Consider the following 26,130-nt stretch of genomic DNA (forward strand, 5'->3'; position numbering starts at 1 on the left):
ATCTAAATATCTATTTTTAAAAAGCTTGCTTAATAATGAATGGCATGCATTCATTGCTCTTAATGTTCTGAAATAATGAATCTTTAAAAGGGAACAACTTCTGCACCCCATATCTCTGCTGAGGCCATGCCGGAGGCAGGAGTGTACCTCTTGCACATTCTTGTTAGCTCCACTGATGTTTGAAGCTTTAAAAAGCATAAGTCAGAGGTCCACTCCCTCCCTGTCTTCAACTCAGGACCCAGGAGTCTGCCCAAGAGACCCCAGTAGTGTCACATGGGGGCCTCTGAGCCTTTGATCCATTTTATGATGGAAAAAGAAAGTAGATAACTTTTGTTTTCCCTTGCATTCTCCTACTGCCACCAGGAGAGAGCAGGTGGTGGGCCCTCCATCCTTTTTAGCCCCGCTGCTGTGCTTGGCCTTGATACCCATGTGCTAGTTCATAGCCCTCTCATGTGCACTGAAAAGCCCTTCTACGTGAAAGAGACTTTTTACCCAGTATCAGGAACAACTAACTATTCAAGCTGAAACAAAAGGGGGATGGGGAGAATCACATACGCATTGCGTAGCTTGAAGGCTGGTGCAAGGTATCTGCAGGTGTCATGACTAGAAAATTAAATTCTGTGGTGTGTGATTGGTGCCCCAGACCTGGGTTTTATTGGATTCCCAGTCATACACATTTGATCTATTATGTCTGAAAACAAGGAATTCATACAATTTTCCATTTCAGCAATTTTGCAATTTCAGCCCTGCTTACACCAGTCTAGGAAACAGATCTCACAACAGCAGGCTGCTGGCTCCATTATATGGAGATGTGAGAAACTGCCACGCAAAATGCATATTCAAAATAATCTAATAGGGATTAATGCCAAGTGGATTAAGGCAGACAATTTTGGATGTTTTGGCCCTTTATTCCCTCCCACTGTTTGCATGTGCATACAAATGACTTCAATACAGTTCTGAATTCTCAAATACGCAGTTAATTTGACTGAAGGCAATGACCCAAGGCATAGCTGCATTCATGTGACAGCCTTTAATGCATTTTTGCATTAATGTCTTTAATACAGTTCAGAATTCTCCAATATGCAGTTAATTGGTCTGAAGACAATAACCCATTCGCATGATAACCTTAACACCTTTTTGGTGTCACCTGTGAACCATGAACAGTCCTTCACTTCGAGCTCATTGTTGTCATTGAGCTGTATATGAGCATGCCAATTAGGCAAGTTGGAGAATGTCCTTATCTGGAGCAACAGGGGTGTTGAAATGAGCATGAAATCGAAGGACCATGTTGTAAGTGACTTTGGGTCCCCATTGGGGCAAAAGAGGCAGAGCATAAATGAAGTAAATTAAAAAAAATTAATTAAGAATACAATAAATTCAACAATATTCAGCCTGATGAAGGGCTCTGGAGAGTGCTAAAGCTTGCAAGTCGTTATGTATCCTGATAAAAAGTAGCAGGTAGTTTTGCTCCCTGCAGCAGTCCAGGGTTGCCAGCCTCCAAGTGGTGATGGTAGATCTCCCACTATTACAACTGATCTCCAGAAGGCAGAGATCACTCCACCTAGAAAAAATGGGTCCTTTGGTAGGTGGGCTCTATGGCAGTATACCTCATTGAATTCCATTCCCTCTCCGGCTCCACCCCCAAAATCTCCAGGTATTTCCCAACCACCCGGAACTGGCCAGTTTACCTTTGCAGTCAGGGCAGACTCACACATTGCAAATTCAGGCTGTCACCCAATTAGACAATTAACCCTTGGTCAATTAATTAAATCAGAATCAATCGATATGAATAAAACAATGTTTCTGCAGGGAAAAAACAACTGTTTTCAGATGCTTGTCCCATATAATCTTGTAAGAAGTCTTTGAAAGCTCATGGAAGGGGGGGAGGTGTCTCTCTTTTAAGATGGTATCTGCCATCCGCAATTACCGTGTGGCACATTATTATTATTTTAAATCTGACAACTGGTTAATAAGGTACAACTTTTTGGTTCAACAGTTGTGAATCAGTTAGCTAATGGGGGGGAGGGGGGTTGGCAGGCCGTAGCGTGGGGAGGGCCGCTCTGGGGACTCTTCCCCCGACTTGCAGTGGAGGGCGCCTTCCCCCGGCGGAGCTGGAAAGGAGAGCGAGAGGCCAGCTGCAAATGGTCTTCAAGCTGCGAAAGTACGAAGATCCGGCCTGTTGGCCTCCCCTCTTCCCCCTCCTGCTCAGCCGACCTGGACAGGAGAGTAAGAGGCGGCGGGTCTTCCTGCTTCAGAGGATCTGCAGGCTTATTTACTGTGGCGAGTGTGCGTTCTGTGGCAAAGGACGCAAGCCTAAACAGATCTATTCAAAAGAAAGTCGCATTTTATTAAGCGGGGCTGACTCCCAGAAATGTGTAGCATTGCAACCGTGATAGATGCTCATTCCAAAATGCCCGTGTACAGTCATGTATTAATAGTGAATGGCTGCATATTATTGCGTAGAAGAAGAGCAAGATTCGAATCCAGTAGCCCTTTGAAAGACTAACAAGATGTCTAAGGTAAACTGCTGAGAGTCAACTCAAACTCCTTTCCTCAGATAACCAGAGACATTAGTTCTGTTCACACGTTGCTTCGGGGCATGGAAAATTGCCCAACGTCGTGCCCACAACCTCCTCGGTTCGGAGAAGGGGCCCCCAGGAGGGAGTCCGCGACCGCCTGTCCGCCCAGTCTGAGAGGAGTCCCGCTGTGAGTGACCGCCGTTTCTTACAGCAATGGTCAAAGTGCAGAAGGATAAATAGCTCTAAAACTTCCACCGCATCACCACTACCAGCGTTATTTGCTTTGCTTTATCGCCCGCCTTTTTCTCAGACTCCAGGCCGGGTCCTGCAGTGGTCCGTTCAAACCAGGCCTCAAAAGACAGGCTCTGACTCGCGTTTTAACCATTACGTCTGAAAAAAGATACTCCTCAAGTCACTTTATACATTTCTACTCGGAGGATTTAATATGAGAAGAAGCAAAGGGCAGCTTCACGCCCCTCCACAAAACCTCACTTTAAAGAAAAAAGAACACACCAAGGGTTATTTGGTGCGCGGGGGTTATGGATTCTGTCCCGTGTTGGTGCTCCTGAGAGCAGAAGAACCCGTTGGTGACCAGTACTCCCTCTAAGCTGTGGAGTCTTCTGAGCAAAAATTTCTACTACTACTGGCATTACAGTTGTGAGCTGCTGCATCAATTAGTTTGCTCGGGGGCCCTTTTTCCTGAGCTGACAAAAATGTGTGAACTGGAGGCTAAAAAAACTATGAGCTCGCTCACACTGATTCAGCTTAGAGAGAACACTGTTGGTGACCTACGGAATAAACCGCAAGGGGTTTTTATTCCACTGCCCATAAAGATTGCATGGGGGGGGGGGCGGCGGAGGGGGAAACTCTTCCTGCCCGCCTATGTTCTGCACCATAGAAGAAAAGCCGTGTAACGTTTTGCTCAGGTTGCCTCTTTCGCTCTCAGCCCGCTTCCCCTCTTAAGGTGGCCCAGCCACTGTGGCAACCCAGTCCGCCGGCGGCGATCGAGCAGGACGCCCTTAAAGAAATCTCCTCGCCTCCTTCCACACCGAGCTCCAAGCGTTCAGCAGCGCCGCTTTGTAAGGAAGCTCCTGAAATCCGTTTCTCTCCAGTCGGTGAGAGGCTTTGCAAAGAGCCAGCCCAGGAGTCGAAGCGTCCAGGAAACCGCTGCGGCCGCCACTGGGGGGCACGTGCTGCACCCGCTGCCGGCAGACCTGCAAGCCGGACGGACACCTGCCTGCCTCCCCTTCCCGTGCTGCCTGGTCGCCGGTAGATCTCCCGCCCGGGTGCTCCTGGAGATCCTTGCGACTGTTCCATGAAGCAAACTGGCGCAGGGTTTTCTCAGGTAGGACACGAATGGATCTTGCTTTTTAAAAAGAGATGTTGGAGGGGGAGAACGACCTTGGTAGTCTTTCTCTCTCTCTCTCTCTCTCTCTCTCTCTCTCTCTGTGCCGCACACAACATTTGAAGAATAATACATTGTGTTTCCCACTTTCTGCTAGCGATGGGACAGGCTGGACACAGTGAACTTTGAAAGATGCTCTGCAAAAAGAAATCTAGACTGTGAATTTGGTTACTTGGGGTTTTTTTTGGGGGGGGGGCTTGTTTAGTCTATTTATCAGGGATCAAATCATCTCCCGCATCGTGCCCCCGGCCCAGTCCGAGCATCCCTGCTGCGCCCCCCTCTGTTGAGGGAAAAAAGGATTAGATTTGGCTTTCTGCCTTTATCGAGATCTCTCCTGTTTAAGCGCCAGGAACAGCATCTAAACGAATATTGTCTCAATGAATTGATTAACCCTTCCTTGACCTCTATTTGAGATGTTTCATTTATGTCTTACTGATGGGAGGGAGGAGGGGATGTGCTAGTAAAGATAGCTGAGAAGCCCACTCACTCACCTCCTGAGAAAGAACAAAGCATTGGCAGAGAACAGCAGGCAAGAGACCTATTCTGTCCCTGCCTTCGCTAATGCCAGCACAAGTCTCCTGGCATGTTTGGAAAGGACTGAGGAAAACACGTTCTGCCCCCACTGGCTGGTGGGTTGAGGGGGCCATAGTACTGCAAAAGGTATTCCAAGATGCAGGAAATAAAATTTCAGGAAGATGGTTTGGCAGGATGCATTTTACCCAGACAAACTCTGAAAGCTGGTATAGGGTCAGGGCACCATTTGACAACTAAACAGAATCAAATATTCTGGGGGTCTCGCTTATCTTTGCCCTTGTCACTGTTGATCTTGTTCGCTGTCTACTGCACAAGCGTTAACAGCTTTGTTTGGGATGGATTTGACAGAAGCAATAGTTTCACTTTTCTGGCCGTCCTGCTCAGACCAGAAATGTAAGGGAGGGGGAGGTGCCAGGCAGCAGGTGCAAACGAAACTTAATTTCCAAAAACAGAAAGGTAAGGCTCAGTGGTCCTGGCCAGAATCCTTACTTTCTGACATGGAGCCCTTCTCCAAGGCCAGGAGGTGCAGGGAACCATTTTAGTTTCAGATTTGTGGAGGTGGGAAGCACCCCTGCATGCACAGGAATGGTCCAGGACCCAGCACAAGCATGGAAACCAGATCCCTGAGCAAAATCTGTCCTGAGATGTTGCACAGACAAAGCTCTTTGTGCAAAGGATGTGTCAGTGAGAATCTTAAGATTGTAAGTCACTGTACAAACGTGATCCTGCAGCTGGAAGTCTTAATCCTTGCAAGTCTGTGGACTCCAAACAGTAGGTATGTGTATGAGCTGTAATGTCTGGGGATACGCACAGAGCTGGCTGCCTTCTGGATGCTCCTGTGGCTTGAAAATCTGCATGCCAAGGGGAAGTTGTAAGAAGTGCAGTTCCCATCACCGTGTTGCAGCGATAAAACCTTTATCACCTGAAAATCTCCCTGCTACGTGGTTGTTTGAAAGCACAGAAAACTATTTGTTTGATTCAGATTTGTCTAAGGATCTGATCTTGCACGCTCTGAACGGCAAGCGATGGATCGTGAATAACACTTTCTGCCTCTGTTTTACCTCTGTGGCAGAGGAAGGAGGTTTCCCCTGTGCAACAAACTGGAGGGGATTTAGTACTTTGCAGCCTGGTTCTGATTTGCTGCTATAAGCAGCCTCCCATTTCCCCAATTATTTTTCTGATCAAGATGGCCCAGAACAGGGACTAAGGAGGAGAGGCCACTGCAGCTCTGATGAGATGTGGGCTGATAAATCCAATTCCAATCTAGCTCATTTGCTGTGGCTGTCGAAATTCAAGAGTGAGATGTGCTCTGAGGAAAGTTGAACAGCCTCTTAGATCTTAGGGGGTTACAAGGCGGCAGGGATACAGAGGGCCTGCTGTGTAGGGCACAGAAACTGGAATAACCATCCAGACAAAGGGGGAGAGGCTGGAAGAGAAAGAATAAGCACTTGAGAATGATGGGCACTGGTCAGCCGTGAGAGGCAAGGGTCTACCAGTGGCACCTGCAGATTTAGTTCTGGTTTAGCAGAGAAAGCCTCTAGTATGATCTTCTGCAGGAGTAATACATTTTTAAAAACTTCCCTGTGTCACATGGTGGATATGAGTGCTTCTTTCAAAATGATACCAGGATGGGATGCAGCCGATACTCCCTCTAAGCTGTGGAGTCTTGTGAGCAAAAATTCTACGTAGTGAGCTACTGGCATTAAAGCTGTGAGCTGCTGCATAAATTAGTTTGCTCTGGGGCCCTTTTTCCTGAGCTAAGACAAAAATGTGTGAGCTGGGGTCTAAAAAACTGTGAGCTAGCTCACACTAACTCAGCTTAGAGGGAACACTTGATGCAACATGAGCATTGAAGTTCAGATCCCCACCACCCATTTTTCCTCTGTTAAAAAAGGCCCCTCAACCTGTTGTCCAAAAAACAAATACAAAAGGGACATACTTATTTTGTTTCTGTAGAGTAAAAAGCAAGAAAAACTCATCTTTCTGGCTTCTAAAAACAATGATGGACCTCATAATATATTTTTTGTCCAGGGTGGGACTTAGAGAAACTTTTGATTGACATCTCTGCCAGAGCTCATCCTGAAAGGGGCTGGGAACGGAAAGGTCCATGCAGCCTTATGTTCTTCTGGATCTCATCATAACACATTATGGTTCAGTTCAGATATAACATAAAGAGCAGAGCTGTTTTGGGAAGCCAGGACTAAGCACTGATGTCCTGATTTTCTTCAACGAATGCTGATTTGATTCCCTTATTTCTGTGATCTAAATGAGCATAATCTAGAGACCAAGCCAGAATTAAATCCAGGTACCTGCATTCAGACATCAGACGTAATAAACTGATCTCAAAGTTTGGTTTGGAGGACTCTGATTAGTTGCAGCTAGTGAAGTGGCCTGCATTCATTCACATTAACCACAGTTTGTGTAACTGAACTGCGGTTTTGCGGGATGTCTGAACCAATCCAGTGTTCTAGGTGTATGCCTAGAAATGTAATGTGTGACTATAAGAGTTTGGAAATTTGTTTGTAACATAGGTACACACTCATCAAAGAGGTGGGCTTATTGGCAGCTGAGATTTTCTTGGTAGCAGTCCTATATTTGTTGCTGGATAATGTGTGAATTGATCCTAAGTGGGGAGAAAATGGAAGCAGGGGTCAAGATGACAGTGCATGGATAGAGTTACCGTAGTTCCAGGGATGCCCAAATGAGAATAGTAGGACATACTTTTTGGTGAATCTAACAGAGGTGAAGTATGTGTGTAATGAGTGGACGTTGTGTGCTGAGAATGGAGGAAGCTGGGAAATTTTGTTGGGAGTCACATTTTGGGTTTTGTTTTGTTTTTTGCTGTCAAGCCACAGTTGACTTACGAAGACCCCATAGGGTCTTCCAGGCAAGAGACGTTCAGAGACAGTTTGCTGTTACCTGCCTCCATGTAACAACCTTGATGGTCTCTCATCCAGATACTAATCAAGACTGACCCTGCTTAGCTTCTGAGATCTGATGAGTTTGGGCTAGTCCATGTCAGGACATACTTTGGTCAGTAAGTAAGGAAGAAAATGGGATGATAAGTAGCTCTGGACAAAGTGAGCAGATATTACTGCATGTGTTGGAGCCTATGTTTCTGCACATATGTACTCTGAGGCAGAACCTGGACCCAATGTGCTCACTCACAGAGAGCTGAACCGGCATCTGACAAACCTGGATCCAGTTGATAAAGCATTTTGAATAGTCAACAGGAGGTTTTATTGTCCAGTGGCATTTGTGAATATGTCCCTGAAGGAGTGCATGAGAAATGTGAGTCAGCAGCAGAAACCTGAGTAGGCTGGTCTTCAGAGTGGTCTTTGCTGTGTCAGAATGGCCAAGATGCCTTTTGGTAGTATGTGCTGATCTGAATACTTGCTTATTAGGGTTTGTAGAATCTTTCGTGCTCAAGTGCCGTGTTCTACTGGAGAAAGTTTTCCTTCCAGACGTTTCGTTCTCAGCTGCGGAAAACATCCTCAGTGGCGTTGCAGCCGGAGCAGGCGCTCTGACCTTCTTGGCTGCTGTACATTGAGTGGAGCCAGGACTGCTGGAGAGCTGCTATTTATAGGCTGGAGGGGGTGTGATGAAAGGGCAGTTGGTTTGTGGATGTGCCCATTGTTTGGTGGGGCTTCCTGGAAGGGTAGTGATAAGGAAACTGGCTGTTGAATGTGACATTGTTCTGTGTTAATTGCTGGGAAGGTTGGAAGGGGTGTGAAGATAAGGAAGATGGTTGTTGACTGTGCTGATTGTTCTGTGTAATGTGCTGGTTGTTCTGTGACTTTCTGCAATTTATAGTCTGTACAGACTATAAATTGCAGAAAGTCACAGAACAACCAGCACATTACACAGAACAATCAGCACATACAGACTATAAATTGCAGAAAGTCACAGAACAACCAGCACATTACACAGAACAATCAGCACAGTCAACAACCATCTTCCTTATCTTCACACCCCTTCCAACCCTCCCAGCAATTAACACAGAACAATGGTCACATTCAACAGCCAGTTTCCTTATCACTACCCTTCCAGGAAGCCCCACCAAACAATGGGCACATCCACAAACCAATTGCCCTTTCATCACACCCCCACCAGCCTATAAATAGCAGCTCTCCAGCAGCCCTGGCCCCACTCAATGCACAGCAGCCAAGAAGGTCAGAGCGCCTGCTCCGGCTGCAACGCCACTGAGGATGTTCTCCGCAGCTGAGAACGAAACGTCTGGAAGGAAAACTTTCTCCAGTAGAACACGGCACTTGAACCCGAAAGATTCTACAAACCCTAATGATGTTACCAGCCGTGAAAACCTGAAATCTTTGAATACTTGCTCTTTGGGCATGCTGCTAATGAAAGATGCAGCAGGTAAACGACTTTGTGGCCAGCTTTTTTGAAACTCAGAATGGTACTTCATGCTGAGAGCAAGAGTTGCTGGGTTAGCATTTTTGGTTACCAGCCTGAGGTGAGGACCTAGAGCAATGCTGCTGATGAATATTGGCAAGTCGCTACACACTGCTTTTTCAGATGTACATCTGAGATTTTTTAAAGTGCACCTAAAAATGTAAAGTGCAAGTGGCTGGTAACTTACAAATCATATAGATGCATTCACTGGGGGAGACAAGATATATGCAGCTCCTTGTTGAGTGTAAGTTCAGTGGCAAACCCACATTTTTTTTGCTGTGCATCATAGGAAAGGGTCCTGACAGTCTGACTGAATAGGGACCACTGTCTGTCTTTAGTCCCTGCGTGTTTGGTGCTGGAAGATTCCTCTTGTGAAGGGATCTGGGTAGGACAAGCTAGGCACAACATTCCTATGATCTTGCTGTGCCTGGCTACTGCAATGCCTCCAGAATGTAGTCATGATCTCATGTGTTCCCAACAACAAAATCAAAAGCTCAGTGATTGCATTAGAAATAACAGCAAGAGCCGCTCCCAAAGAACCACTGCATTGCAGCCACTGATCACAATAATGTTTTGCAGTGATACCCCAGTATTAGCCATGCATGAAAGTACCAGTCAGCATGCAGCAATGGCACAAATGCCATGATGTTACAGAAGCCACCCCTCAAATCCACCCCCAACAAGTAAAGTATATTCCCAGTCCCCAGAAGCACCCACACAGAAGTGCTTCCCTTATCAGTATTTTCCCATGGACAGGAGGACAGTAACTGACCTGTCTGCAAACTGAGGACTAAGACCACAGAAACCACCACCAGCAGCCTCCAAATAACCTGATTGTCCTAGAACAAAGAAAAGGGCTGGAAGAATTATTGTTCCAATCACAACAATCCATGCAGATTCTACATCTTCCTAGTTAGGAGGGCTATTGGTGGAAGACGGAGATGCTCCCCAGAAGTCAGACTGGAATTGAATTGTGAGCACCAAGGAATGCACAGAAATAACTTTGAGGGGAAAGCATAGGTTCAGCATGCAAATCATTCCAGATGCGCTTGTAACCATACAAAGGCATACACCCTGATACAGTGTAGTGCTGTGGCCAGTTAAAACGGCCGCATGTTGCTTAGAATAGCCTCAATGCTATTCAGAGATGACTTTCTTCTTCTTTCTTTACTAACCTCATTTCTCCCATCTAGGCCCACCTCTCCCGTGTTCATTGGCTGATTGTCCTTCCCATAGGTTATTTTCCCAGCCGACCTTGCTGTCTGTCAACCAGCTTTTGCATTACGACAGCAACATGATCACAGTTATCGCAAGAGTAGTAACTAGGGAGAGTATATATTAGAAAGATGTTGAACACCTGGGGCCTCTCATCTCTTATTAATTTTTCAGAAGATTTCTGTGCTGCCTCTCCAGAGGCCTACTTGAGGTAGCTTACAACTAAAACAATAAAATACAAACAAGCATTAAAACAAGTTCAAACAAGCATTAAAAACCAAAGTCATTATAAACAAGACACTAAAAAGGGAATGTTTTAGCCAGTCACCTAAAGAAAATCATGATAGGTGCCAGCAAGCCTCATGGGGAGGTCATTCCAAAGTTGATGTGCCACAGCTGAAAAGGCCCTGTCTTTGGTCATGACCCACCTCCCCTCTGAGGGGTAGGAGAACAGAGAACAGGGCTTCAGACAAGGATCTTAACTGGTGGGATGGATAACACAGGTGAAGGTGTTCTTTCAAGCACCCTGATCTCAAGCCATGTAGGGCCTTACAGGTAAGAGCAAACACTTTGAATCGTGCCCAGAAAGAGATGGACAGTCAGTGCAGTTCTTTCAGCACAGAGAATCCCTGTGTGCAGCTCACAACAATAACATGGCTGCCTCATTTTGGATGAGCTGGAGTTTCTAAACAGTTTTCAAAGGCAGCCCCATAAAACGCTCTGTGTGTGTTTGTGTGTGTGAAGTGCCTTCAAGCCACTTCTGACTTATTGTAAGACTATGAATTAATCACCTCACCCCTGCTCCAAAATGTTCTATTGCTAACAGCCTTCCTCAGGTCTTGCAAACTGAGAGCTGTAGCTTCTTTGATGGAGTCCGTTAAAATGCATTACAGTAATCTAACCTGGGTGTAAGCAGAGCATGGACCACCATGGCCACATCATGCTTTTAAAGGAAGGGATATAGCAGGCATATCAGCCAAAGCTGGTAAAAGGTGTTGTATGCCACAGAAAATTACTTGAGCCTGCAGCCAAAGGCCAGGATCTAGCAGCACCCCAATTTACGAACCTGCTCCTTCATAGAGTGTAGCCCTCTCCAGCTCAGGGAACAACTCCTTTGTTCTCAAGCAGCTTTGTCATTGACTAATAACACTTCATTCTTGTCTGTTTATTGCCCCTCATCCATTCAATTATCTTCTCCAGACCCCACTTCAGAACTCCCATGAACCCATATAGCTCAGATGTTAAGGAAAACAAGAACTGGATGTCATCCTCATATCTGTGGGACCTCATTGTAGATCTTCAGATGGCTCCTCCTGGGGTTTTGTGTCTGTGTTAAACAGCATGGGGAAACACGGTGGACCCTTGAGAGGACTCCATAGTATGCAGGGCTAAGCAGCAGTCTACGAGACTTGCTTTCTGGAATTGGCAGGTCTCCAAATAATCTTGCAAGGCCATGGAGCATGAGGCAGGTCTTCAGTTTTGCAGGATACTGAGATGGAGATCCCATTGTTCCTTTCAGTACATCCTATCATAAAGTCGTGTGAGCCAAGTAGACAATTTTGTGTATGTGTGTATGGTGGGGAGGGTTCTCTATCTGATAACTGTCATGATCTATCTGATAACAGTCATAAGAGCAGAGCCCCAGATAAGCTAGTTATGGATTTCGCAAACTATGTCAATCAGGGTATGAGTTTTGACAGGAACATAGAGGAATGGAGGTCACCATGGGTCTTGTTCTTGCAAGGCTCTTGTGTCTTTGGGAGTGGGATGACCAAAAGGAAGATAGTGGGGGCAGCATTTCCCTTTGTTGCACTGCCATTGGGCAGAACAGTGCCTGTTACAGATCTGTCTGCCTAGCTGATTTCAAAGGCACAGGAACTCTATGAGAACAAAGCAATGGCAAGCCTAGATTAGAACCTCTGGGTTCTCACTGCTGCCACCACTATAGACCTTGCTGGCGGCCTGCATGGTAGATAACATGTGATTATTGGAAGGGTGCCTGCTTATCTGTGGAAAGAGAGAGAGAGAGAGAGAGAGACATGGGGATTGCAATGCACAGTAGGTAGCTTCTGCAGCGGACAGTGCCCAATATTGAATGCTCTTTGAATGGGTAACCAAGAAATGGTGCCACCCTCTAGGTCAGGGGTGGGGAACAGTGGCTCTCCAGATTTTTTTTGCCTACAACTCCCATCAGCCCCAGCCAGCATGGCCAATGGCTGGGGCTGATGGGAGTTGCAGGCAAAAACATCTGGAGAGCCACTGTTCCTCACCCCTGCTCTAAGTGTTATTTCCATTCTGTATGTTACAGCTGGAATTGTCATTCATCCAGTGAGTGTGTACTCAACTGGAAGCCTCCGTGATATCTGAGTTCAAGGCCTTACCTTTTCAGGAAAATGAAGACACCATGCACCCATGTGCCACTAGGCGTTTCTGTTTCCAGCCACTGTTAGTTCCACTGCTGAGTAACCCTGGAAGAAAGAATATGGCATGGGTGCTGGTCAGCACTGGCTCTGCTGCTCTTTTGAAACAGGGCCTCCCTTTGTGCAGGCAGTCTGCTTGCCCTGAGGACTGGGAGATGCTGTTCCAAGCTGTTGACTGTAGGAAGGTTGCAGGGCCAGCCCCGCCACTAGACAAACTAGGATGCCGGCCTTCTGGAGGTGCCAAATTGGATGATGTTATCGGGGGGGGGGGGGGGCAGAAGTTAGCCTTGCCTATGGTGCCAGACAGTCTAGGGCTGTCCCTAAAAGGTTGTCAAGTCGGTAAACCATACCACTCTGATTGCAGCATGGGAAGAACAGACACCATTGGGGTTAGAGTGCTCTGTTAACCTGGGGGGCGGGCTCAGGGGCCAGCAATGGAGGTATTTTGGAGTGGAGGCCCAGGCTCCCCCACCAATTCTTACTTAAATTGAGTGCTTTGTCCTTGAAGCAGCAGTTGCCGGAGGTGTCTGTGTCAGGAATATTGAGGCAGCATACCAGTAACGGTCTGAGAAGATGCCTTATCCATCTTCCCTTCCTCTGTTTAATATTCAACTGTGCATGGTTTGTACAAAGTTTTCCATTTTGTGCTAAATGCCCTTTCAATATTCCCTCTTATCAGTCTCTCCATATGTGTGCTCCCAGTTCTCTGTGCGGGTGGGGAGAGAGAGTGCCTTGACCCCATGACTTGATGCACATGATCCACAAGGTGTCTTGGAAATGGTCTCTGGATTACTCAGGATTTCATCTTCGTAGATGGAGGTGGGGGGGGGGCTGTCTAGGGTGTTCCTTGTGTGCGTGTAAAGTGTTGTCAGTTCACAGCCGACATACAGCAACCCAGCAAGCGGGTTTCAAGGCAAACGAGAAGCAGAGGTGGTTTGCTGTTGTCTTCCTCTGCAGAGCTTTCCTTCGAGGTTTCCTTTCCATGTACTGACCCTGCTTAGCTTTTGAGATCTGACAAGATTAGGCTATACGATGCTGCCTTCTCCACCCAGGTTTTTACTCCATCTCTTTTGTTGGCTTGTTCTGGTGGAAGCAATCTCTAAAGGAGCATAAGATTTCACCTATGTCCTGTTCTTGCCCAGACTCTGCTCATTGTTGTTCCTCATGCAGGCAACATTCTGATAAGTGTGCTGGGGTAACTACAGGTATCTGCAACAGTGTCCTTGCTCCGGCATAAATCCACTGTGCCAACATAGCATTTCATTCTGTTGGCACAAGGACCCTTAGTAGTGTCCCTTGTGCAAACAACACATATTGCAAAAAACATAAAGACCAACAATAAAAATGTCTTCAAATATATTAGAAACAGGAAACCAGCCAGGGAAGCAGTGGGCCCCTTGAATGACCAAGGGGTAAAAGGATTACTGAAGGAGGATAGGAAAATGGCTGAGAAGCTGAATGCATTTTTTGCTTCCGTCCTCACTGTGGAAGATGAGAAGTGTTTGCCCGCTCCAGAACCACTAACTTTGGAAGGGGTGTTGAAAGACCCCTGAGTCAGATTGAAGTGACAAGAGAGGAGGTCCTACAACTGATAGACGAATTAAAAACTAATAAGTCACCAGGTCCAGATGGCATACATCCAAGAGTTCTGAAAGAACTCAAAGTTGAACTTGTGGATCTCCTGACAAAAATATGTAATCTTTCATTGAAATCTGCCTCCATTCCTGAGGACTGGAAGGTAGCAAATGTCACCCCCATCTTTAAAAAGGGTTCCAGAGGAGATCCAGGAAATTACAGGCCAGTCAGTCTGACTTCAATACCGGGAAGGTTAGTAGAAAGCATTATCAAGTACAGAATGGGTAGTCATATTGATGAACACAAGTTATTGAGGAAAACTCAACATGGGTTCTGTAAGACTTGCCTCACTAACCTGTTACAGTTCTTTGAAGGGGTGAACAAATGTGGACAAAGGGGACTCAATAGATGTTGTTTACCTTGACTTCCAGAAAGCTTTTGATAAAGTTCCTCATCAAAGGCTCCTTAGTAAGCTTGAGAAGTCATGGAGTAAAAGGCCAGGTCCTCTTGTGGATCAAAAACTGGCTAATTAATAGGAAGCAGAGAGTGAGTATAAATGGACAGTCTTCACAGTGGAGGACAGTAAGCAGTGGGGTGCCGCAGGGCTCAGTACTGGGTCCCATGCTCTTTAACTTGTTCATAAATTATTTGGAGTTGGGAGTAAGCAGTGAAGTGGCCAGGTTTGCAGATGACACTAAATTGTTCAGGGTGGTGAGAACCAGAGAGGATTGTGAGGCACTCCAAAGGGATCTGTTGAGGCTGGGTGAGTGGGCGTCAACGTGGCAGATGATGTTCAGTGTGGCCAAGTGCAAAGTAATGCACATTGGGGCCAAAAATCCCAGCTACAAATGCAAGCTGATGGGTTGTGAACTGGCAGAGACTGACCAAGAGAGAGATCTTGGGGTCGTGGTAGATAACTCACTGGAAATGTCAAGAGAGTGTGCGATTGCAATAAAAAAGGCCAATGCCATTCTGGGAATTATTAGGAAGGGAATTGAAAACAAATCAGCCAGTATCATAATGCCCCTGTATAAATCGATGGTGGTTTCATTTTGAATACTGTGTACAATTCTGGTCACCGCAGCTCAAAAAGGATATTATAGCATTGGAAAAAGTGTAGAAAAGGGCAACTAGAATGATTAAAGGTTTGGAACATTTCTCTATGAAGAAAGGTTAAAACTCTTGGGGCTCTTTAGCTTGGAGAAACATCGACTGCGGGGTGACAATGTAGAGGTTTACAAGATTATGCATGGGATGGAGAAAGTAGAGAAAGAAGTACTTTTCTCCCTTTCTCACAATACAAGAACTCGTGGGCATTCAATGAAATTGCTGAGCAGTCAGGTTAAAATGGATAGGAAGTGGTGGCGACTACAAGCATAGTCAGCTTCAAGAGGGGATTGGATAAAAATATGGAGCAGAGGTCCATCAGTGGCTATTAGCCACAGTATATGTGTGTGTATATATATATGTGTGTGTGTGTGTGTGTGTGTGTGTGTGCGTATATGTGTGTATTGGCCACTGTGTGACACAGAGTGGTGGACTGGATGGGCCATTGGCCTGATCCAACATGGCTTCTCTTATGTTCTTAGTGTCAACTGCTGTATGGGGAAGGGGTAGGGTTATAATACACTGTTTTTCAAAATGCCGTGGAGTGAAAGTTGAAGGTCCCCCCACCCCCCAAGCCAGGGCCCAGGCACACAGGGAGTATGATTACTACACTGGCCTTGTGAGAACAGCAGCAGCCACTTAGCATGGCTCTCCGTGCACTTAACTCTGCAGTGAATAAAAGCTTGGGGGAGTTGGAAGGGGGGAAGAACCCATAGCAATTAAAGCCCGATATCATATGTTTTGAAAGTCTATTGATATTGAATTAAAGCATGCACCACGCCAAAGCCCGTCCAAATTACCAACAAGCCAAAGATCCATTAATAAATCGTTTCCCCACTTTTAGAGCAATCTTTGCCTTGGGAATGCTATTCAAGCCATTTTATGGAGGGAGTGGGAGCTGAAACAAAAATGCAGCCCACCTCTGATGTAAAGGGAAGCAGCAGGACGTGCACACACACACACACACCCCGCGCATCAATAGCGCAAGGGCTTTTTGCACTAAGGAGTTTGGCAGAAATATAAGTGTGGGGGGAGGCATGCTGAGTAGTCCAAGAGTGCAAGGCTGCTAATAAGACTGAACATTTGTTTGGAAGATTGGCACATCATCAGTCCCGTGGCGCTGGTGTAACATAGTGGCTAAGAGCGCAAGCTCCACAGGTAGCCTTACCCCTGCCATGTCGTGAGGAAGGGATAACAACTATTGGCTATTGAAAGGATTTTCATGTTTTGTAATACCCTTTGAGCATTTTGAATGCACTCTGTAAATGTGCCGTGTTGTTTTTATTATCAATGCACAGTTGTATCCACACGAGAAACACAACTGCACTGTCAGCAGCCCTCTAAATGGCTCCTTTCCCTGGGGTGACAAAGCATTTTTTAATACTATATAATGGACACAATCCATTTTACAAAAGAGAGAGAGAGAAGCCTCCTGTGTTCAGGCACCAACAATGGACATGGGAGTGACTCAAAAGCGTACTGGGACTTTTATCCAGCACCTGTGGGGTTCCTCCTGTGGGAGAGGCTCTCAAAGTGGGAGGGGGGAATTGTATCCAGCTGCATCATAACAACAGCAATTACCCTGCAGATGTTCAAGGAAAGGAGGCCTCTTGTAGGACTCGATTGATGTTACTGTTTGCAGCAAACTGAATTTTGTGTGCGTTAATCCTTACTGATGTGCACAAGACCCCAAACTTTTGTGTATATGGCTGTTCATGAACGTATTATGTCCCACCCTTTAACAAACAGGACAAGTATGTTTTGTAGCAGAGGTCCACTCAGGGTCTTCCCTTTAGCAATTGTATACATATCTCCAACAAGTACAGGAAAAAAGCCCTACTTCTCCGCCCCGCCACCATTCCTTTACACCCACAATGTCAGCAAGGATCGCTTCTCCTGCTCTTATTATCTGTGGAAAGGGATACCATCTGCCCAAGTGAAGTGCTAGTAAAGCATTATTCCTTCCCTGTGTTAATGACCTGACTTAAGTCACTGGTGGCTGAAAGTGCTGTCAAGTGCTGACTTACATTGACCCTGAATTTCAACGCAAGAGGCATTCAGAGGCGGTTTGCCATTGCCTACCTCTATGTCACAAGCCTGGACATCCTTGCAGGTCTCTCATCCTAACGGGGGGCCAACTCTACTTAGGTTGGGTTGGTCTGGGCTATGCAGGTCAGGGACAACTTAAAGTCATCAATATTAAAACTGTCTCCTGCAGCTGTGCCTTTCTAGCAGTTTGCTAATCACAGTTAGCCTCAAGTGATGAAGTTGATCTTCATGCTGTGAAAAGTTTAACCTCCTAGTTGAGCAGATGGTAAAGGCAAAGAAGGAGGAGCCTGTAGAAGAAGTTTACTACTTTGTGAGCATGGGAAATACTGCTGTGTATTGTCTCCTAGTGGGAGGGGGCAGGATTCATTATTTGGGCCGTCTCTTTGGACCTTCATTTCTTCCCAAGGCCTTATCAGAGCAATCCATTTGGGAGCCTGTTGACTGACTTCTTTTGCTGTCTGAATCTGTGTGGGATGGATCAGTAATAGGGACAGTTGGGAACCAGCAAAGGTTGCTGGGAAGGCCATGTTGGACAGCTGGATTAATCACATGCAGTGCTGTTATAGTCACATTGATAATTTGGTCTCATAGAACAGGCTTACAATGAACATTTTTCAAACTGAGCAGATAGGACAAAGGCATATATGACTAGGCCACTATATCTGTTCTACAGTCCTTTGTACACATGTGAACACACAAAGCTGTCTCCTGCTGAGTCAGACCGTTGGCCCATCAAGGTCAATATTGCCTACTCAGACAAGCAGCAGCTCTCCAGGGCCCCAGGTGCAGAAGAATAAAAGGTTTTCATAATCTGCTTTTCTTTACCCTAAGGAGTCTCAAAGCAGCTTACAATCACATTCCCTTCCTACAACAGGCACTTTGTAAGGTAGGTAGGTCTGAGAGAGTTCTGAGAGCACTGTGACTGGATCAAGGTCACCCAGGAAGGTGATTCAGACCTCTGAAAAGTCAAATGCAGTGCACAGGTTGTGCCTCATGTTCATGGCATTTCTGCTCTCAGCTTCTTGAACTATGGGGAGTTGTGTCTAATGATAAGTATATTTTCTATCCCCTTTTCCCTTCCTTCCTGTCTTTTGTTTTCTGTACTGGGATTTCTCTAGTTTGTGTAAGTGTCTTCAGTCTTCATAAGAAACAAGATATTGACACAGTTAGGCATGGGTCACTCATGACTGCTAGAAATACACTACACTTGACTTTTCAGATGTCCAGCTCTCCTTTCTGAAGCATATGCCCAAAGGATTCGCTTTACTTGCTAGTTTTTTTTATTTTTTTATTTGATTTATATCCCGCCCTACCCCACCGAAGTGGGCTCAGAGCGGCTCAAGCGAGCTCAGAATTTGAGATTTAAAATGGGGAGGGGGGAATTGCTTGTTTGTCTGCCATATCCACTGTGTCCTCTATCATTAGAAAGATAGCAACATTTATGTAGAGCAGAATGACTTAGTGCTTGAAGGATAATCCTCCCCCCTTTTTGCAATTCCCAAGCAAGGTCATTTGCAGTAGCACAGAGCAAGCCATGGTTGAAGCTATTTCCTCTCTTTTTCCAGCTTCACTGTCTGCAAAGTGACAAGCCTGTAGCCCCTGTGGGAACCTTAGTGGCTGAGAACATGGGCTATAACTGTTTGAAATAAAAAATATATATACAGCTTTCAGGGCAAGGGATTAGCTGGGTTTCGCTATAGAGTTAAAGCAATGAACCACATGGCACACTACCCATGGTTTAAGTGTTATACCTGCACTGGGCCATAATTTCAGTCCCAAAGAGAACTAGAAATTGTCATAGAGGGACCGATGTGATGTGGAGGCAACCATGAATGGGACATTGCCACTTGTTTGGAAGTTACAGCTGTACCTGACAGTCCCCAAATCACCAGTTTGATGTAGTGATTAGAATGTTACATAGGATCTAGGAGACTGAGATTCAAGTGCTCACAGTGCCATGATGCTTTCTAGGTGAACTTGGTTAGTCCTTTCAATATGTGTGGTCACCATGTTGTGTGAACAGGGGCAACAGGCATACCTACTATGTGGATGCAGTGTCAATGCGCATGAACAAAAACTCTGAATAATCCAGTAGTCACTTTGTGTGTACCAAAACTGTATTTGTACAGTGTATACACATGTTGCCCTCATTCATGCAACAAGACAACCATGTTCTAGTAGGAGATTGCAGTTAGCAGACAGTTTTGTTATGCACAGGTTGGTGACTCCCAGTACATGAATTTGAAACCTACCTCACAGCGTGATTGTGAGGATAAAATGAGAAAGAATTGTGGATGACTTCCTAAGTACCTTGTAGGATACATAGCTCTAAGTGGTTTCCTGGCCCCACAGCTTTAGTCTCTGTTCCCCCATATTTCTGAATAGGTCTACAACTATTGCTCTGGAGACCTATCAGTGGCTGAAACATCAGTGGATTCTAAGGAAACTATCATTAGCATCCATAGAAGCAGCCCTGATTATATCCCATATTCTCCCCCCGCCCCCCAAATCCTACTTTGCTTCCAAATTGCTACCTTAAGGCCAAATATTTGGAGAAACCACTCCATCTCTGTTTCATAATACAAAACAGTTTAATAATACAGAACAACCCATAATGTGAGAAGCAAAGTAGGCATGTTGATATGTTTCATTGGGTTCAGATTCCAAAGCTTTCAGGCTGAGTGGAGCTGTTCTTATGGCAGAATAAAAATGTATCTTGTCTTTAGTTATAGAGAGAATAAAGATTACAGGCATACAAAATCTCACTCATCTTAGCCAAAGAAGCTTCATGTAACTAGTTCACTCGGTGACTCTCCTGGGACCTTTACAGTGCAGCCGTAAACATTGATAAGTTCGAATTGGATGCAATGAAAAAGCTCTTTCTGTGAAAGGCAATGTTTCACATTATCCAGCTATGATGTGATCCATGTAAAAAAAATATGGTTATACGACACAACCTTAAATTATACAGTTATTGCATTGCCTGTAAGGGAAAATGTTTTTTTCTCCCCTCTGCGAAAAAGTACTGGCTGGTTCAAGATGAAATATGACTAATTTTTGGACTGTGGATGGTATAAGTGATGATTACTGATTGCCTCTAAATCAGAATCCTCCCTACATCATTAACAATATAATGATGTCTTGTTTTGGTTGCAACATGGATGGGTCAGGGATCTGGAACAGAAAGCATCCTTGTAGCATGCACAGCAGAGCCCCAAATTGTACCATTAGTTCTTTATTTAATTTCTCCCCCTCCCTTCTCCTTGTTTTCATGTTCTGTTGTTCTGTAAGTATGTGCATCTTAATACATAATTTGAATATGCATAAAGAACAAGTCTGTATCTGAAGATGCCACTGTTTTGCTGTGCTCAAGGAACAGCTGATGCTAAATCAATCAATGGCAGCCTAATCATTTCTCTACCTAGATATTTATATCCCTACTTTTCTCCCCAGCGGAGACCCAAAGCAGTTTACAGGATTACTCCCCTTACCTTTTTATCTGCAGAAGAGCAACCCTGTGATGTAGATGAGGCTGAGCCTGAGAGAGAGTGACTGGCCAAGGTCATCCCACAAACTTCCAGGGAAAAGTGGGGATTTGAACCTGTGTCTCCCAGATCCAAGTCCAATACTCTAACCACTATACCACGCTGGCTAATTTAGACACTGTGGCAGTCATCACTTGCCTTCTTATGTCAAAGCCCTCAATAACATGTGTTTATTTAGTACAAGATTTCCCTACCTTTCCTCCAGCACACAAGGTTCAAACAGCTGCCCCAGTGTTACCCATAAAGATTACCTTGTGGGATAGGCTGCACTGAGAGAGTGTGACTGCACAGAATTCATCTGGCAGCTTTTATAGGGGAGCAGGGATTTGAACCCAAGTCACTTAATTCTATTTGTTTTCCCCTCACTGACTCACCTGGCTGTCTCATTCATCACTGAGACTGCTGCATCGGGCAGAGCCAGCCACTTTCTTTGCTTGAGAAACAGAAGAGATGTGGAGCTGGTGGTGAATAGCTAGCTCTTCTTGCAGTCTGGGCCCTTTTTTTCCTTCCCAGGTTTCTGTAATCTTAGCATGAGGTTCCATCACTCGTGATAATCATCTGCTTGTCCAAATGGCATTTTGAATGCCTTGTCATTTTACACAAGCCACGTCTTTTTGTAGTTTCACCTGAGCCCTCTACCATTTTATAAGGTACTTTAAAAGAGATTTTCTTTCCCATGTGTTGATGAGGTCGGTCTGAATATCTGAAGTTGACTTGTAAAAATTATTTTTATTCTCCTCAGATCATACAACCATGACCTCCCTCCCAATTCCTCTTCAATGGTTGTGCCAATCTAATCTTAATCACCATCTGACTATTATAACACTGCAACAAAAATCCTGTAGCTTAGAGCATAAGGATGGGATTTACTGCATCCATGACTCTGATCCACAAATGCTCCCACGTACAATTACATGAAGAGAGGAAAGCCATTTGGTCGCTTATATACAAGTTATTTGCCCCTGCTTGGATGCTGTTGGGAAACAGTCCTTGCCCCACCCCCCATTTCCTCATAGCGTTGTGATACTTCTTTGCAACTCCTGGATCTTTCTCTGTCCTTTCTGTCTTTCCCAAACCTGCTTTGCTACAATTTTGGGCGAAAGATCATAGCAAAGCCAGGGGAGCACCCATGTGGTTAGGAAAGCCCAGCTCTTCCTAGTCATTCCAAATTGGCCCAATTTCCCTGGTCCTGGACCCCTGTGGTAGCCCTTTTCTCCTACCACTGGAGGGCTTTTAAAAAGAAAAATGGGAATTGACGTACCATGATACCATTATTGCAACAATGGAAGGCAAAGGAATATCTGCCATGAAAAGGGGCTAGACTTTTTAAAAACTTGGAGCATATATTGGTTAGGGTTTGTAGAATCTTTCGGGATCAAGTGCCATGTTCTACTGGAGAAAGTTTTCCTTCCAGACGTTTCGTTCACACCCCCTCCAGCCTACAAATAGCAGCTCTCCAGCAGCCCTGGCCCCACTCAATGCACAGCAGCCAAGAAGGTCTGAGCGCCTGCTCCGGCTGCAACGCCACTGAGGATGTTCTCCGCAGCCGAGAACGAAACGTCTGGAAGGAAAACTTTCTCCAGTAGAACACGGCACTTGATCCCGAAAGATTCTACAAACCCTAATGATGTTACCAGCCGTGAAAACCTGAAATCTTTCATATATTGGTTGTTAAATCATCATAATATTTGTCAATTGCTAATTAGAGAAAAACCTGAAAAGCCCCCCAGTAGCCACCATGTGGGCCTGGGGTGGGGACACCTGCCGCGTGGAAGCCGTGTTGCTGCTGCTGAGCTGCGTTGACAATTGCAGCAGCAAAGGGGGAAACCACACAAGCCTATCCTCATGCAAGAGAACACCATGACTTTAAAATTCTTCCTTACTGTGGACACATGTGGTAGTGCTAGCATTATAGCTCTATACATTATGTGTTAATGCACATATTAAAACTCCAACACACACACACACCCTTCTAGGAAACACATTTTTAAAAGTAGGAAAATGGATACAGGAAAACAGCGTTGTGGTACTGGACAGGAAAGAAAATCTCAGTGGCTGTGAAAATAATGAATGTTTCACCATGGGGGGGGACACTTGTCAATATCATGTGGAAATTAAGAATAGAAATTCGTACGTGATGCTCTGAGCAATAGGTTCTTCGCAGTCTGAAGACAAACATTTGGGCTGAACTGTTTTGGGCTGTGCCATGTGTGGATTGCTTCATCTCCTGTGTCTTTGAAAGGAGACTAATCAGTTGCAAAGTCTGTATGATCACTTGCTCCATGCATCACCCTGGCATGCAAAAAACAAACAATACTGTTCTCAATTGATTTTCTTTTTTAAGTTACCCAAGTATTTTGTTTCACAGCTGCTATTCAGGCTGCTGCCTGCATGTCGCCAAGCAATATAACAGAAAGGGGGGAAAGCGAGTGTTCGTAAAATGTAAACATTTGCTGCAGACCTGGAAAATTACTAGTAATAATAATGCAGCATATTGGAGTTTATGTACATACATACTACAGCATATTTCTTTTAAAAGCTGTTTTGTTAGGAGGAGCTTCCTAGTTGCACATCAGTCACACACTTCATGTTGGTTCCCTGCATGGTGGGTCATTGTTAAAAGGGTATATGTGGTACTTTTCCAGAGGGGCATGAGCAAGTTCTTGGGGTCCTTACAGCAAGGACTAGATTTGGCTAAATCTAAACAAAAGATCAAGAGTTAATAAAGACTGGCTTCACCAGTCCTGACTAACTTGTGCTAAACTTCCAGTGTCCAAGGAGTTGTCCCAGTGCTTTTTTGAGAGAGGCTTTTGTGGAGACTTATGCTGAGGCCTGGAAAGGAGGGAAAGGAGCTTCCATTCATCTGCTGCTTTCATTCTACCTTTCTATTTGCAAACATCCCAGAACTCATGAAATGTATGAAGCTGCCTTATACCAAGTCACACCATTGATCTAAGCCTTGTTCACACAGTGAATTCTGGGTGTTTTTTTAATACATCTGAAGCGGCCTTCTACTGAATCAGTATCAAGGTCAATATTGTCTGCTCAGACTGGCAGCTGCTCCTCTCCCCTCCATAGCTGCAGGTACTGGGGATTGAACTGGGGACCTGCTGCATGCCAATCAGATGCTCTGCCATTGAGCCTGGCTCCTCCCCATCATACAGTAGGGAGCTAAACCTATAAAATGGCCTTATTCCAGGTCAGACTATTGGTCCATCTAACTTACTACTGCGTTGTGTGGGGTTTATCCCAGCAGATACTCCCTGAGGTCCTTTGAATGATAGGTCTGAATTTGGGATTTCCTTCATGCAAAGCATCTCAGTGTTTTTCATAAGAACATAAGAGAAGCCATGGTGGATCAGGTCAATGGCCCATCCAGTCCAACACTATGTGTCACACGGTGGCCAAAAAAACCAATTGCCATCAGGAGATCCACCAGTGGGGCCAGGACACTAGAAGCCCTTCCATTGTGCCCCCCCCCCCCAAGCACCAAGCCAGGCCTCATACTTCTCATGGTAACTAAAATAAGTAGGTAGATGGTTGGAATTATTCCTTTTGATTTTTAAATCACTTTTCCTAACTCATGCATTTATGACTTCCCTTTGTCTCCTTTCCCCTAGTGCACAAACGGTATATCTACAAAGCCTGGTGATGGATCAAGAGAATTACATGGTCATTTCCAATGCTAGGGATGTTGCATTTTGGGCAAAAGGTGATCACTTTACTGAACAGACTAATGTGGCAAAAGAGAGTCTGGTAAGCTTCTGCCAGTTACTGACTCCAAGAATCCATGCACATAAGAATATGGCTAGGATTTATTGAGAGTTCAATACAAGAGTTGACCTTCTTCTAAAAAGCTATTGCCAGGAATGACCCAAGAGGCAAAGTGATTACAATTATAGACATTAAAAAACCGGGTAAAATCCATCTCCACCCCTCTGGTCTGCTGGTTCTCACAAAAGCTGGTATAGGAAGGCGCAAAGCATCTTCTTTGGCACCCCACCTCCAAGGTCAGATGGGCCCATTACTATAACTACTAAATAAGCAAGCTTGCTGTAGCAATGATACTTAAAACAAGGTCTTTGATCACCATTCCCCCCGCCCCTCCTGCACACACTTGGAACATCAGCAAGGTTATATGCAAACACGCAAAAAATCAAAACTTAACAGAAAAATAAAAAACATGGGAGGCTCAACCTGACATTTAGGTAACTTAATCATAAGTACAGGCCTTGAGTGTGATTGGAGGTTAATCAAAGTTTGCCTAGATGCTGTGAATCCTTAGCTGTCATTTGCTTTTAACAGTGGTACATTAAAGGATTTAAAAAGAAAGCAAAACCCTGATACTGCTTCTTAGCAAATAGAATGAAGACACATACCAGAGAGGAGGTATTGTGCAACATTCATGGGACCTCTGCCTTATCCTGATATGCAAATACAAAATCCTAAGAATCGTTGATTTAATATTTGTTTCTGTTCTATCAATAGGCATCCCCTTCTCCTTCAATATGCTGTCTCCCTAGTTGTCCTCTGAGCATAAGGCAGAAAGGACCCCAAGCTCCCAATACAGTTCTAGACTCTTTTTCCTCCCTCCCATCCATCCACCCACGCACACACCTTTGGCTACTGTCCCAACTACAGACTCCCCCAGCTTGGCAACCTTCCTAGGATGAGACTTCACAGTTGCTGGCTACTTCAAGCCAGAAATCAGTCAGCTGGGAAATTCTTTCTGTCTGGCACCCAGAGAATCACTTGCCTGTTTCCAAAAGACTTCAAGGCAGCCAAATAGCAAATTTGGGGGTTGTGCTGGTACTGGGGGTGGGTAGGGGAGGCAGCAACACTTTGTACGAAACTAATTTGACAACTGAGAGATCTCATTAAAAATAAATTACCAAAATGCTCACCTTGCACTTTTGAAAGGACTCCCATTTCCTACATTTGCTTAAGCACATCACAGTTCTTGTTATACAAGTTACTTCCATTGTATTGCATACCCTTACCAGTATTTCCAATCAGTTCCATGCAAGTCTGGACAAGAAAATGTCCTGTTGGTTGCAAGCAGAGGCAACATTTTGGCCTAGTCAAAAGGAACTCAGCCCTGTAGACTCATTTCTGAGGAAAAACCCACTTCAGATACTTATATGTGCAAGACGGGGTTGCACCCAACCCCAGACTGGTGTTTTCTGTATGAGAAACATCTTTGCAAACATAAGTCTGTTGCATTCACACTTTATGGTTCTGTGCGGTGACCTTATTTAAAAGAAAACCAGCCAAAGGAGAGAGCCGCCTGGAGCTGACAGCTAATAGGTGAGGATGAGGCACTTAATTGTTTCCCATTGGATCAGAAA

At 45.1% G+C, this 26,130-nt stretch overlaps 1 protein-coding gene across 1 annotated transcript in view; it reads left to right on the plus strand.

Moving 5' to 3' along the window:
• The first annotated feature begins 3,586 nt into the window (after positions 1-3,586).
• LOC132568642 (galactosylgalactosylxylosylprotein 3-beta-glucuronosyltransferase 1-like) overlaps positions 3,587-26,130 on the plus strand; it is an 80,254-nt gene continuing 57,710 nt past the window's right edge. The window contains exon 1 of the mRNA XM_060234665.1: positions 3,587-3,864. The gene's annotated coding sequence lies outside the window, so the exon portion shown is untranslated. The remainder of the gene's footprint in view (positions 3,865-26,130) is intronic.

Source organism: Heteronotia binoei, chromosome 3, assembly GCF_032191835.1.
Source record: "Heteronotia binoei isolate CCM8104 ecotype False Entrance Well chromosome 3, APGP_CSIRO_Hbin_v1, whole genome shotgun sequence".
In the NCBI taxonomy this organism is placed as follows: domain Eukaryota; kingdom Metazoa; phylum Chordata; class Lepidosauria; order Squamata; family Gekkonidae; genus Heteronotia; species Heteronotia binoei.